We start from the raw sequence: 12,761 nt of genomic DNA, 5'->3' as shown, positions 1-12,761 counted from the left end.
CGTGGAGGCCGCTGGTATTCTGCGCCCGTGATCCCGGAGTGCGGCCCCCCAGAGTTTGCCCCCGGCGTCTGCAGTGTCGTGGCGGGGTTGGGCCACGCCCATGCCAGCGATGATCGTGCGGCCAGCGGGCACGCTGCCCGTGCGTCTGCGGGGGTTGTCTCGGCCGGGCCGCGGTCACGGGTGTCCCCGGCGACCGTCGTGCGCCTGGCGGCTCCCTTGCCTGCCACGGCTGGCTCCAGCGAGTCTCCCCTTCCCCCCCCCCGCTGGCGGCTGCGGCCAGCAGTGCGAGCACCCACGTGGTGCCTGGCATCCGCGAGCGAGCTGCGGTGGGTGAGGGGGGTCAACTGCTGCAGGGGGGTCATGTTATTGTGGGACTACAAGGGTCTCCTGTGCCCTGTCTGCCTCCGGCCAGAGCTGCGGTGGATGGGCTCCCCTCTGCGGGGGGGCCATTTTCGCCCGCTTATGTTGTTGAGGATGGGCCCCGGTGCTTTAAGGGGGGTGGGGATTTTACGGAGTGCCGCGTCGGAGGCCCCACGGGCGGTGTCGGCGCTGGGGTCCCTGGCTGGGGATCTCTCAGCGGGGGCATTTCCACTGGGCTCCCGGTTACACGCTGGGTTTCTGTGCGCGGCAGCGTCCCCGGGCATCGGGCTCCAGGCACTTCCCCCCAGCCCGGTGGGGGTGGTGCAGCTGGTGGCGACACAGTCGTCCATTGCTGCTGCGTTCCACCTGCCTGGCCCTCCTCTGTCATCTGCTGCGCCACATGGGTTTGCCGGGCGACAGTTTTTCCCCGGTGGCCTTCCCTGGCCAGTTGCGCAGGTGTTTCCCGCGTCCTCCGGGGCGCCTTTCATGGGCCTCCCAGTTTCCTCCACACCGCACTTGTCACCGTATTTTGCCAGTTCGGCCGCGAGCGTCCAGCCCATGTGGTCAGTCGGCGGCCCTCGGGTTGCGATCCCCCCCTGCCATTGCGGACGCGTATTTTGGGTCCTCGCCGGCTGGGGCAAACCCGTTGGCCCAATTTTGGCAGCCTCCCCCCCCCCTCCTCCTCCTTTACATCCTGTTTCATCAGGATTTCCTGGGTCGGCTGGGTACCTTTCACCTCTCGCATGGCTTCCTGCCTACGCCGTTGGTGGCGCACTGGTGGTCAGGGCTACTTTCCCCTCCGCCATTGCATCCTCCTCAATGGGGGATCCTCCCCCGTCGCTGCCTGCTGGCAACCCCCGCCGAGCGAAAGAGCTTTGCCCTCGCTCCCGCCTGTTCCCCCCATTTCTGTTGATGCGCTGGTTTCTCCTGCGCCTGTTGTCCATTCTGTTTCCTCCGCTCAGGTGATGGCAAGTTCCGGGACTTCATCGCGGAGGGGCCGAAGGTCGGAGAGAGCTGTGGCCGCGTCACCGACGGGGGATATTCAACCCCCGACCGGAGACGGGTGAAGCAAATGACACTGTTCCGGGTCCTTCAGGTGCTGGTGAGCACGCTATTCCTTCTCATTGTTCTTCTAGCACTTCTACCACCTCTTCTAGTAGTGTTTCCTCAGGTTCTCCGCGGCGCCCGCGTAAACTGGCTAGGCTTATTGCGCAGCGTGTGGCTAAGGAATCGCGAAAGGCGATAGCGCCGGCGACGTCGGTTTCCTCTAACCCCCCCATTATACAGAGATGGTGCATTGCGCCAATACGGCCGTAATGCGGGGGGTTTGCAAGCGGATGCGAGAGAATATCAGGAAGGGGAAGTACGTTGACATCTTCACCCTTACGGATGAGATGCGGCAGGCTTTTGATGCGGCTAAGAAAACGGGGGGCATTGGGGAGAGTGCTTTCCGTAATTACCACCAGTTGTTGCGGGGTTTCTTGGTTTTCACGGCTTGCTACACCGAATCGCGGCCCGCAGAGTATCCCAACTTGGTTAAATATCTCTTTCTGGTGCATGACATGTACTTGAAGTCCAAGGGCTCCGCTTGGCGAGATTACGACGAGAAATTCCGTCGTAATCAGGATGGTAACCCCATTCTGCCAGCGGGTATTAAGGATGTCGAGGTTTGGCTGGAGGTCACGCAGCAGGTCAAGCCCACTTCGGACGCCACGGGCAAGAAGCCCTTGGCGACCGGTGTTTCGGGTTCCCACTCCTCGGGGAAAGGCAGGTGTTTTTCCTACAATGAAGGCAAATGCACTAGGGGCATAAATTGTCGTTTTCGCCACTCGTGCAAGTTGTGCAGGGCCGGTCACCCGGCCAAGGACTGCGCCTTGGCGGCGAGCGGGACGCCCTCCGCTCCTGCCGAGGCCGGAGGAGTTGGTAAGTAAGGCTCCCTCCCCTATTCGGGTTCCCGAATTGTGGCGCTGGCTTAGTTTATACCCCGACAAGTAGGCAGCGTTATTCCTTTTGGAATGTTTTAGTCATGGTTTTCGCCTGCCCATTTCGGATTCGGTGCATGTAGTGGAGTGCCGGAATTTGAAGTCGGCTTGCGAATTCCTGCAGGAGGTCCGGCGGAAAGTGGACGCGGAGATTGGCTTGGGGCGCATGTGTGGGCCCTACGCCTTTCCCACTCTGCCCTCCTTGTGCATCTCCCCCGTGGGCGTGGTGCCCAAGAAGGCCCCGGGTAAGTTCCGCCTGATACAGAACTTGTAGCATCCTCCTGGTGTTTCGGTTATTGACTCCATTCCCGAGGCCGTGTGCAGGGTGCGTTATCAGTCTTTTGTAGCGGCTCTGCGCTTGATCCGGGTGGCCTGTTGGCGAAATTAGACGTTGAATCGGATTTTCGGCTCCTTCCCCTGCACCTTGATTCCCTGCGGTTTCTGAGTTTCAAATTGGGGCCGAGTTTTACGTGGATCGGTGTCTCCCCATGGGCTGTTCAGTCTCCTGCGCCTATTTTGAGAGATTTAGCACTTTTTTGCATTGGTGCGTCCAGGCCGCCTCCGGCCACCCGGGGTGGCTCACTACCTGGACGATTTTCTCTTTATGGGCCCAGGGGGAAGTTCTGTCTGTGGCGATATTCTGTCGGTTGCCAAGTCCTTGTTCGTAAGTTTGGGGGTTCCTGACACGCCGGACAAGTGTGAGGGCCCCTCCAGTTGGCTTAGCTATTTGGGAATTGAAATAGACACAGTGGGGTTTATTTACTAATATTTGTGTTTTGTCCGTTTTGAAGGGTGTTTGAACTCGAATGGTATCGGGTGCATTTTACTGCAACTTTTTGAATCCTGATACGGTCATTCACTAAGCTGCCGAGTTTTGCACAATCGTTTCTTCCGATGTCGATGTGATTCGTAATATCAGGCAGTGTTTTACGGGAGTGATGAGTAAAACACTGCCTGAAAAAACACAAGGAAACCCGGCCGGATCTGTGAGATCCATGCAGGGCTTCATTGTGTACCTTAAAAAGTTCATTAAAGTCTTTAAAATCCTGGAAAAAATTGCGTGGGGTCCCCCCTCCTAATCATAACCAGCCTCGGGCTCTTTGAGCCGATCCTGGTTGAAAAAATATGGGGTAAAAAATGACAGGGGTTCCCCCATATTTAATCAACCAGCACCGGGCTCTGTGCCTGGTCCTGGTTCCAAAAATACGGGGGACAAAAAGCGTAGGGGTCCCCCATATTTCTGAAACCAGCACCGGGCTCCACTAGCTGGGGAGATAATGCCACAGCCGGGGGATACTTTGATATCAGTCCCTGCGGCCGTGCCATTAAAACCCCAACTAGTCACCCCTGGCCGGGGTACCCTGGAAGAGTGGGGACCCCTACAATCTAGGGGTCCCTCCCCTCCAGTCACCCAAGGGCCAGGGGTGAAGCCCGAGGCTGTCCCCCCCATCCAAGGGCGGCGGATGGGGGGCTGATAGCCTTTTTGAAAAAAATGTGAATATTGTTTTTAGTAGCAGTACTACAAGTCCCAGCAAGCCTCCCCTGCAAGCTGGTACTTGGAGAACCACAAGTACCAGCATGCGGTGGAAAACCGGGCCCGCTGGCACCTGTAGTACTACAACTAAAAAAATACCCCAATAAAAACAGGAGACACACACCTTGAAAGTATAAGTTTATTACATACATGCACACCTCCAAACATACATACTTACCTATGTTCACACGAGGGTCGGTCCTCTTCTCCATGTAGAATCCATGGGGTACCTGTGGGAAAAATTATACTCACATAATCCAGTGTAGATCGGTACCCCATGGATTCTACATGGAAAAGAGGACCAACCCTCGTGTGAACATAGGTAAGTATGTATGTTTGGAGGTGTGCATGTATGTAATAAACTTATACTTTCAAGGTGTGTGTCTCCTGTTTTTATTGGGGTATTTTTTTAGTAGTAGTACTACAGGTGCCAGCGGGCCCGGTTTTCCACCGCATGCTGGTACTTGTGGTTCTCCAAGTACCAGCTTGCGGGGGAGGCTTGCTGGGACTTGTAGTACTGCTACTAAAAACAATATTCACATTTTTTCAAAAAGGCTATCAGCCCCCCATCCGCCGCCCTTGGATGGGGGGGGACAGCCTCGGGCTTCACCCCTGGCTCTTGGGTGGCTGGAGGGGGGGACCCCTTGATTGAAGGGGTCCCCACTCCTCCAGGGTACTCCGGCCAGGGGTGACTAGTTGGGGTTTTAATGGCACGGCCGCAGGGACCGATATCAAAGTGTCCCCCGGCTGTGGCATTATCTCCCCAGCTAGTGGAGCCCGGTGCTGGTTTCAGAAATACGGGGGACCCCTACGCTTTTTGTCCCCCATATTTTTGGAACCAGGACCAGGCGCAGAGTCCGGTGCTGGTTGATTAAATATGGGGGAACCCCTGTCATTTTTTTCCCCATATTTTTTCAACCAGGATCAGCTCAAAGAGCCCGAGGCTGGTTATGATTAGGAGGGGGGACCCCACGCAATTTTTTTTACTGATTTTAAACTAAACAGACCCTTTCCCATAGATAACCATGCACAGATCTCATTGATCCGTGCATGGTTATCCAAACTCGACTGGAAAAAGCAGGTCTATTTTTTGGCTGCTTTTTTTAACGATTCGAAAAAAAACAGACCCGCACTTGAGCACTCAGAAACTAACACACAAATACGAATGAATAGTGAATGGCCGTATTCTATGAAATAACAGCCGCGTTTGACCGATGGTCTATTCATTCGTATTTCGGGACGTTGTCATTCAAACCATTACGAATTGACCAGACACTGCCGAGATTGGTGCTTAGTAAATTCCCGGATTGGGACTTAGAAAAAAAAACACAAATCGACCAAACTTGGATTTTTAGTAAATACGGGCCAGCGACGGGTTGCTGTTGCCTCCCCCATGATAAAGTGCGTAAGCTTTTGGGTTTAATTCACGATTGTTTGAGCAAGCGCAGGGTTCGGCTTAAGCAGGTGCAGTCGTTGCTAGGTTCCTTCAACTTTGCGTGCCGGATTATCCCCATGGGTAGGGTTTTCTGTCGCAAACTTGAACGGGCCATGGCGGGGACGGTCAGGCAGCATCACACCGTGTACCTCTCCCGCGAGATCAGGGATGATTTGAGAGTTTGGGCTTCTTTCCTGGTGTCCTTCAACAGGGAGATTTTGTGGCCTCCCCCTTGTTGTTCCAACAGTTGGCTCCAGTTGTTCAATGATGCCTCGGGCAGTCATGGCTTTGGGGCATTTTTTGCCGGGTCGTGGTGCTCTGCTGCTTGGGTGGCACAGGGTTTCACCAAGAACCTCCTTTTGCTGGAATTGTTCCCGATCATCGTTTCCCTGGAGTTGTGGGCCTGCCAGTTCTCGAATCGGGACATATCGTTCCGTTGCGACAACTTGGGAGTGGTGCACGCTATTAATAATCAGCGTTCTTCTTCTCCACAGGCTTTGCGGCTGTTGCGACATCTTGTGCTATTTTGCTTGCGGCACAATATTAATTTCAGGGCCCGTCACGTTCCCGGAATCGACAATGGGATTGCGGATGCATTGTCTCAGTTCCAGTTTGATAAATTCCGTATATTGGTTTCCGGGAGCGGCGGCGGAGGGTTTACCGTGCCCGCCTTCTGTCTGGCAGATTGTCAAGTTGGGTTAGCTGCTCTGGCCAGGTGTGCATTGGCTCCTTCCGCGCTGTATGATGCGGCCTGGCGTGATTGGTCGGCCTTTCAAAGTAGGTACGGTGTGGCAGGTGAGTCCCCGGCAGACGTTTTGATGGCCTTTGTTTGGGAGCATTATCAAGGGGGTAGGTCAAAAGCGGCCATGTCTTCTGCGGGCATTTCTTTTCACTCTCGGATCCACGGGAAGATGGACCCCACCGGGTCTTTTGTCCTTTCCAGAGCGCTTAAAGGATGGGCTAGGATGCGACCGGCGCCCGCGGACTCCCGTAGACCCGTGACTTTGCAGCTTCTAACGGAGTTTCTGGGTGTGCTGCCTCGAATTGTGGCCTCGGAGTTCGAGGTGGCCCTTTTTAGTTGTGCTTTTGCACTAGCTTTCTTTGGGGCTTTCAGGGTGGTGGCGTGCAGTAAGTCGTCTCGTGATTCTGGTATGCTGTACGGGTATGTGCGCCTACAGGATGGCCTGTTGCTCTGTAGGATTGTGCGGTCCAAGACAGATCAAACAGGTCGGGTCGCTGGGTGTCCTTGGAGGCCCGGGAGGATGTGAGTGTTTGCCCGCTGCGGCTAGCGCAGGAGTATCTCCGGTTGAGGCCTTCAGGTGGCGACCAGTTGCTAGTGCATGCGCAAGCTGGCCCGCTGACTAAGTTCCAATTTGCTGCAGTGTTTAAGAAATGTTTGGAGGCACTAGGCTTGCTCGGGGCGGACTTTGGTACCCATTCCTTTTGGATTGGGGCGGCTACCCATGCCGCGCCTCCGGGCTCCTCCCCAGCGGCTATTCGGGAGCTGGGCCGTTGGAAGTCTGCCTCCTATAAGTCTTATGTTCATTTTGATAAGATTTAGGTGCGCCTGTTGCGCTAATCCAAAAACTTGTTTACTCGTCGGTTTTTGAACGCTTACCGTTCAGGAATCCAGGGTGTGAAGTGAATTTTTTAATTTTCCTCCGAGGGGGCCTAATTTCAATTGGCTATTCTCTTAAGGTCCACGGGAGTTTTTTTGAGTTTTCTCCTTCGCTTGGGTTATTTCTGTTTAATGCATTTATCTAAGTTTTGTGTTTCAAATTTCTGATGTTAAGGTATTTTCTTTTTCAGCCGTCGTTGATTTTGGGGACCGAGTGTGGCTGGTTGGCCATTCTTATATTTTTTGGGTGGCAAGGCATCCTATGGCACTTAGGGCAGCTGACGTTTTTGGGACTAGAGAGTTTCATTGGTTAGGTGTTCTTGGTATGCTTTGGGGTGATTTGTTGCGGCTCCTTTTTCACCGTGAGAGCCGCTGGGGTCGCCCCAGCTGTATTGTCCTGCATTTGGGCGCAATGATTTGGGCCGAGTTAAAGGCATCGACTTAATTATTCCATTAAGGTGGATTTGGTGGCAATTCGTTGTCACTGGCCTGGAGTCCGTATTGTGTGGTCTGAGATGGTTCCGCGTTTTCATTGGCGGGGTGCGGTGCGTTTCTCGGCTCTTGAGAAGGCTCGCAAGAAGGTGAATTCGGCGGTGTCGCTGTTTGTTAGGGCCATAGGTGGCATGGCTGTCAGGCATCCTTTACTGGTGCTGCGTAATAGGCAGTTCTACAAGGAGGATGGGTTTCATCTTTCTCCGGACGGAGTTCAGGTTTTCCTGGAGGATGTTTTTGGTCCTTTTCGTTAGGGCTCTTTAGTTTTTCTTGTTTGCTTGTTCGGATGGTGGTGGCGGTTTTGTTAAACCTTTGTGGCGGGAAGTCGCTACCAACCAGCGGTCAAACAGGCATAAGTGGTCATTGTGGGGCACCCTCTTTAGAAGGACGGCAGGTGTGTCCTTCCCTTGCGGGTGGACATTTAGACATTCCCCTGCGGAAACCGAACATTCGCTAGAGATAAGAGTGGTGAGGCCAGCACAATGCAGGTTATGCAGGAAGGAGGCGGGGTTTGGTTAGTCCACTCCTTGGTTTGTTGGATTTCATCTAAGTGACTGGAGCTGGTGTCTGGTAGCGAATTTTCCTTTGCCATCCTCCAATCTAAATTTAACTTTACAATCTAAATTAATTTAAATTTCAATTACAATTATAGTTTAAAGAGTTGGTCAGCGATCAATAAATATCGTCTGACCTTTAACTCCAGCTACCGTGTCCGTGTCTTTATTTCAGTGTGTGTCGTTTTATTTTTGTGATAAGCTAGCTTAAGAAAGGTTTATGTTAATCGCAGTAAAGTTATGGGCGCCTTATATTATCTATTTTAAATAGATGTTAATGAATTCAATTTCACTTCACTTGTAATTTTGTCTCTTTCCTCAAAGAAGTGCAGTGTTTCTTTCTGTATTTGTTGTTTATAGTCCATGGGAATGACTATCCCTGTCATCAACACAGATACTTGGTGATTAGAGCCCAATATAGCGACCGTCTTTTTAAATACCAGTTTATTTCTTTTCCTTTTTGCACAAGTTCTAAAAAATAACTGTTATATGGATTCAATCATATTTTGTTACCACTAAATGCATTTGACACAGGGTGACAAGAATTCTACCATATGCAATATGATGTATCAATTTGACATTATGTAATTAGGGAACAGGGAGAACAAGTCATTTTGAATTTATGATTATACAAATGTGACTTTTCCATTATTTACCAATTCATACTGAGAAAAGTTTAGTCATTTGTCCGAAGTTATTAAAAACCCAATATAATAGAATACAGGTACCTGAATCACAAAATTTAATTCCTCTCAATGCACAATATGTCACAGGTTGAAATAGCAATTGAGATTCATGCGTTAAATAAGAATTCATCTATTATTGAAATAGCGGCTGTGATTCAATGTTCTACTGTTCTATTTTTGAAATATTGTATTCGCCGGTTAGGCTGTACAGTATGTGTTATTTAGGCAGCGAAGACACATGCATGGGGCAGCACAATTCAAAGGGCTGCATATTCAGTAATTTGTTGAATGCTTTATTTGCATTTACATCTTTTTTATTCCTGTGCTTTGTCTTTAATTAACACAGATTTGAACTGTTAAAGTAATAGAGGAGGATGCGCTGGATATAATGGGGGTCATTCCGAGTTGATCGCTCGTTATTTTTTTTTCGCAACGGAGCAATTAGTCGCTAATGCGCATGCGCAATGTCCGCAGTGTGACTGCGCCAAGTAAATTTGCTAATAAATTAAGTATTTTACTCACGGCATTACAAGGTTTTTTCTTCGTTCTAATGATCGGAGTGTAATTGACAGGAAGTGGGTGTTTCTGGGCGGAAAAGGACGTTTTATGGGTGTGTGCGAAAAAACGCTGCCATTTCTGGGAAAAACGCGAGAGTGTCTGAAGAAACGGGGGAGTGTCTGGGTGAACGCTGGGCGTGTGTGTGACGTCAAACCAGTAACAAAACTGACTGAACTGATCGCAGTGGCAGAGTAAGTCTGGAGCTACTCAGAAACTGCAAAGAAATTTCTATTCGCAATTCTTCTAATCTTTCGTTCGCAATTCTACTATGCTAAGATACACTCCCAGAGGGCGGCGGCTTAGCATGTGCAATGCTGCTAAAAGCAGCTAGTGAGCGAACAACTCAGAATGAGGGCCAATATGAGCATGTTGCGAGCACAGTAACAAATTTAGCACATATTCACCCACATTACTTACAGCAGCTCTGACTCTGAATATCGCCCTGAAACAATGACCATTATTACAATAATATAATATTGTTTTGTTTTTATTTTTACAGAATAACTATAACAGGATATGGTGAACAAGACTTATAATGCACAGTTTCACTTAGTGACATTTTCTGCAAATTCAAATTATTTATCATTAACTATCAGTGTGTTTTTCTTCCTATATATGTTTGGAGTGCTCATCAATTCTATTATAATTACAGTGATATACATTAATCACCAGTTGCACACCCCCATGTATGTATTTCTCTGTAACCTGGCCTTAGTAGATATCTGTTATACAACCATTACTGTCCCTAACCTGCTGTACATGTTACTATCTGCAGATAATACAGTGTCCTTCATACAATGCTTCACCCAGATGTACTTTTATTGTTTGGGTGCAATCACAGAGAATCTACTAATATTTATTATGGCATATGACCGATATGTTGCTATATGTGATCCATTACACTATCACCATATCCTAAACAGGAAACACTGTCTCTTGTTGGCATCTGGCATTTGGATATCTGGAAGTTTAAACTCATTGATGCTTACAGTTCTTTTGTCACACATGTCCTTCTGTCAGTCACATAACATACAGCATTTTTACTGTGACCCTAAAGCTCTGATTAGCATCTCTTGTGCTGGCGGTAAAAAGTTTTATATTGTTGTGTACATGGAATTATTGGTGTTTGCTGTTTTCCCATTTTTGTTCTGTTTTATGTCTTATATAAAAATTATCAGGGTCATCTTGCAGATAAAATCTAAGGATGGCAGAAAGAAAGCCTTCTCCACCTGCTCATCACACCTCACCGTTGTCATTATTTACTATATAACAGGTGTGTCTGTGTACATGATGCCACCATCAAAGTACTCCAACATCCTTGAACTGTTATTTACAGCACAATATGCAGTCATTACTCCCATAATAAACCCCATCATTTACAGTCTACGGAATAAAGATATGAAAAGTGCTTTGATGAAAATACTGAAGGTAAAATGAAATATTCAACATTAACAAAATTAAATAATACAGGTTGAGTATCCCTTATCCAAAATGCTTGGGACCAGAAGAATTTTGGATATCAGATTTTTACGTATTTTGGAATAATTGTATACCATAGTGAGATATCATGGCGATGGGACCCAAGTCTAAGCACAGAATGCTTTTATGTTTCATATCCACCTTATACACACAGCCAGAAGGTAACTTTAGCCAATGTTATAATTAGAGATGAGCGGGTTCGTTTCTCAGAGAACCGAACCCCCCTGAACCTAGGAGATCCGGGGCCATCCAAGCCACAGCTCGGATGTCCCTGCCTGCCCTGGATCCCCAATCGAGGCTAACCTCAGGATTCCACTGTCGGATCCTGAGGTTTTGCCTCAGATGCTGGTCTCCATAGTAACCTATGGAAGGCCACTGATTTGCTGAGAGAGCTGTCTGTCATGGCTCTCAGCCAACCAGCATGTCCTCATACGCTATAATGGCCCCAAGATGGATGCCCCCACAGCACTAATAGCACCGCCGCCATCACTGCTGACACCGCCACCCACACTGCCGACCCCGCCACCCGCACTGCCGACACCACCACCCGCACTGCTGACACTGCCGGCACCCCTGCACTGAGGACACTTCCAGCAATCCCACCTTGCCGACACTGCCGGCACCGCTGCACTGAGGACACTTCCAGCACTCCCACACTGCTGACACTGCCGCATCCCTGAACTCCTGCACTGAAGACACCTCCAGCACTCCCGCATTGCCGACACTGCCGGCACCCCTGCACTGAGGACACATTTGGCACTCCCACACTGCCGACACTGCCACATCCCTGAACTCCTGCACTGAGGATACTTCCAGCACTCCCGCATTGCGACACTGCCAGCACCCCTGCAATGAGTACTCCACCGGCACTCCCACACTGCTGACACTGCCACATACATGAACACCTGCAATGAGTATACCTCCAGCACTGCCGCATTGCCGCCACTGCTGGCACCCCTGCACTGAGGATTCTGCCAGCACTCCTGCACTGAGGACACCTCCGGTACTCACGCATTGGCAACACTGCCATCACCCCAGCACTGAGGACACTGCCAGCACTCCCACGCTGCTGACACTGCCCGCACCCTGCACTGGGAACACTGCCAGCACTCCTGCATTGCGAACACCTCCCACACTGCCGACACTGCAAGCACCCCTGCACTGAGGACACTACTGGCACTCCCACACTGCCGACACTGCCGGTACCCCTGAACTCCTGCACTGAGGACACCTCCAGCACTCCCGCATTGCCAACACTGCTGGCACACCTTCACTGAGGACTCTGCCAGCACTCCTGCACTGAGGACAACTCCGGCACTCCCACATTTCTGACGCTGCCGGCACCCCTGTACTGAGGACACTGCCGGCACTCCAGCACTGAGGACACCTCCAGCACTACCGCAATTGCCGACACTGCAGGCATTCCTGCAGTGCCAACACATCTGGCACCACCACACTAAAAACACAGCTGACAACCCTGCACTGAGGACCCTCTGTAACAGTAAGTGCACTATTGGTGTATCTAACCTGCACTGTATCTGACCTGCACTCAGGGCCGGTTCCGGGGCTTCTGGCGCCCTGGGCGGCATTAGGGGGCATGGCTTCATACAGGGGGCGTGGTCAGTTACGCCCCCTGTACTGTTGTAGGATGTGCGGTGCACGATGACTTCATCGCGCATCGCACAGCAAAGGTCCTCTCCACGAAGGTAAACTAGACGCTAAGCGTCTAGTTTCCCTTCACAGCGGACAGCGGGCCGCGACAGCGGGGGGCCCCACAGCAGCAGCAGATCTTGCCATGGTGCGGCGCCCTCCTGATGACAAGTCCTGCTTTCCCGTGGCAAGATCCGCTACTGCCTGCACTGTAACCCATGCTGTATCTGACCAACACTGTATCAGACCCACATTGTATTTGACCTGCACTGAAACCCATGCTGTATCCGACCTGCACTGTAACCAATGCTGTATCTGAACAACACTGTATCTGACCCACATTGTATTTGACCTGCACTGAAACCCATGCTGTATCCGACCTGCACTGTAACCAATGCTGTATCTGAACAACA

The sequence above is a fragment of the Pseudophryne corroboree genome, chromosome 7, assembly GCF_028390025.1.
Source record: "Pseudophryne corroboree isolate aPseCor3 chromosome 7, aPseCor3.hap2, whole genome shotgun sequence".
NCBI classification, from domain to species: Eukaryota; Metazoa; Chordata; class Amphibia; order Anura; family Myobatrachidae; genus Pseudophryne; species Pseudophryne corroboree.
Note: the sequence above shows the minus strand (reverse complement) of the source record.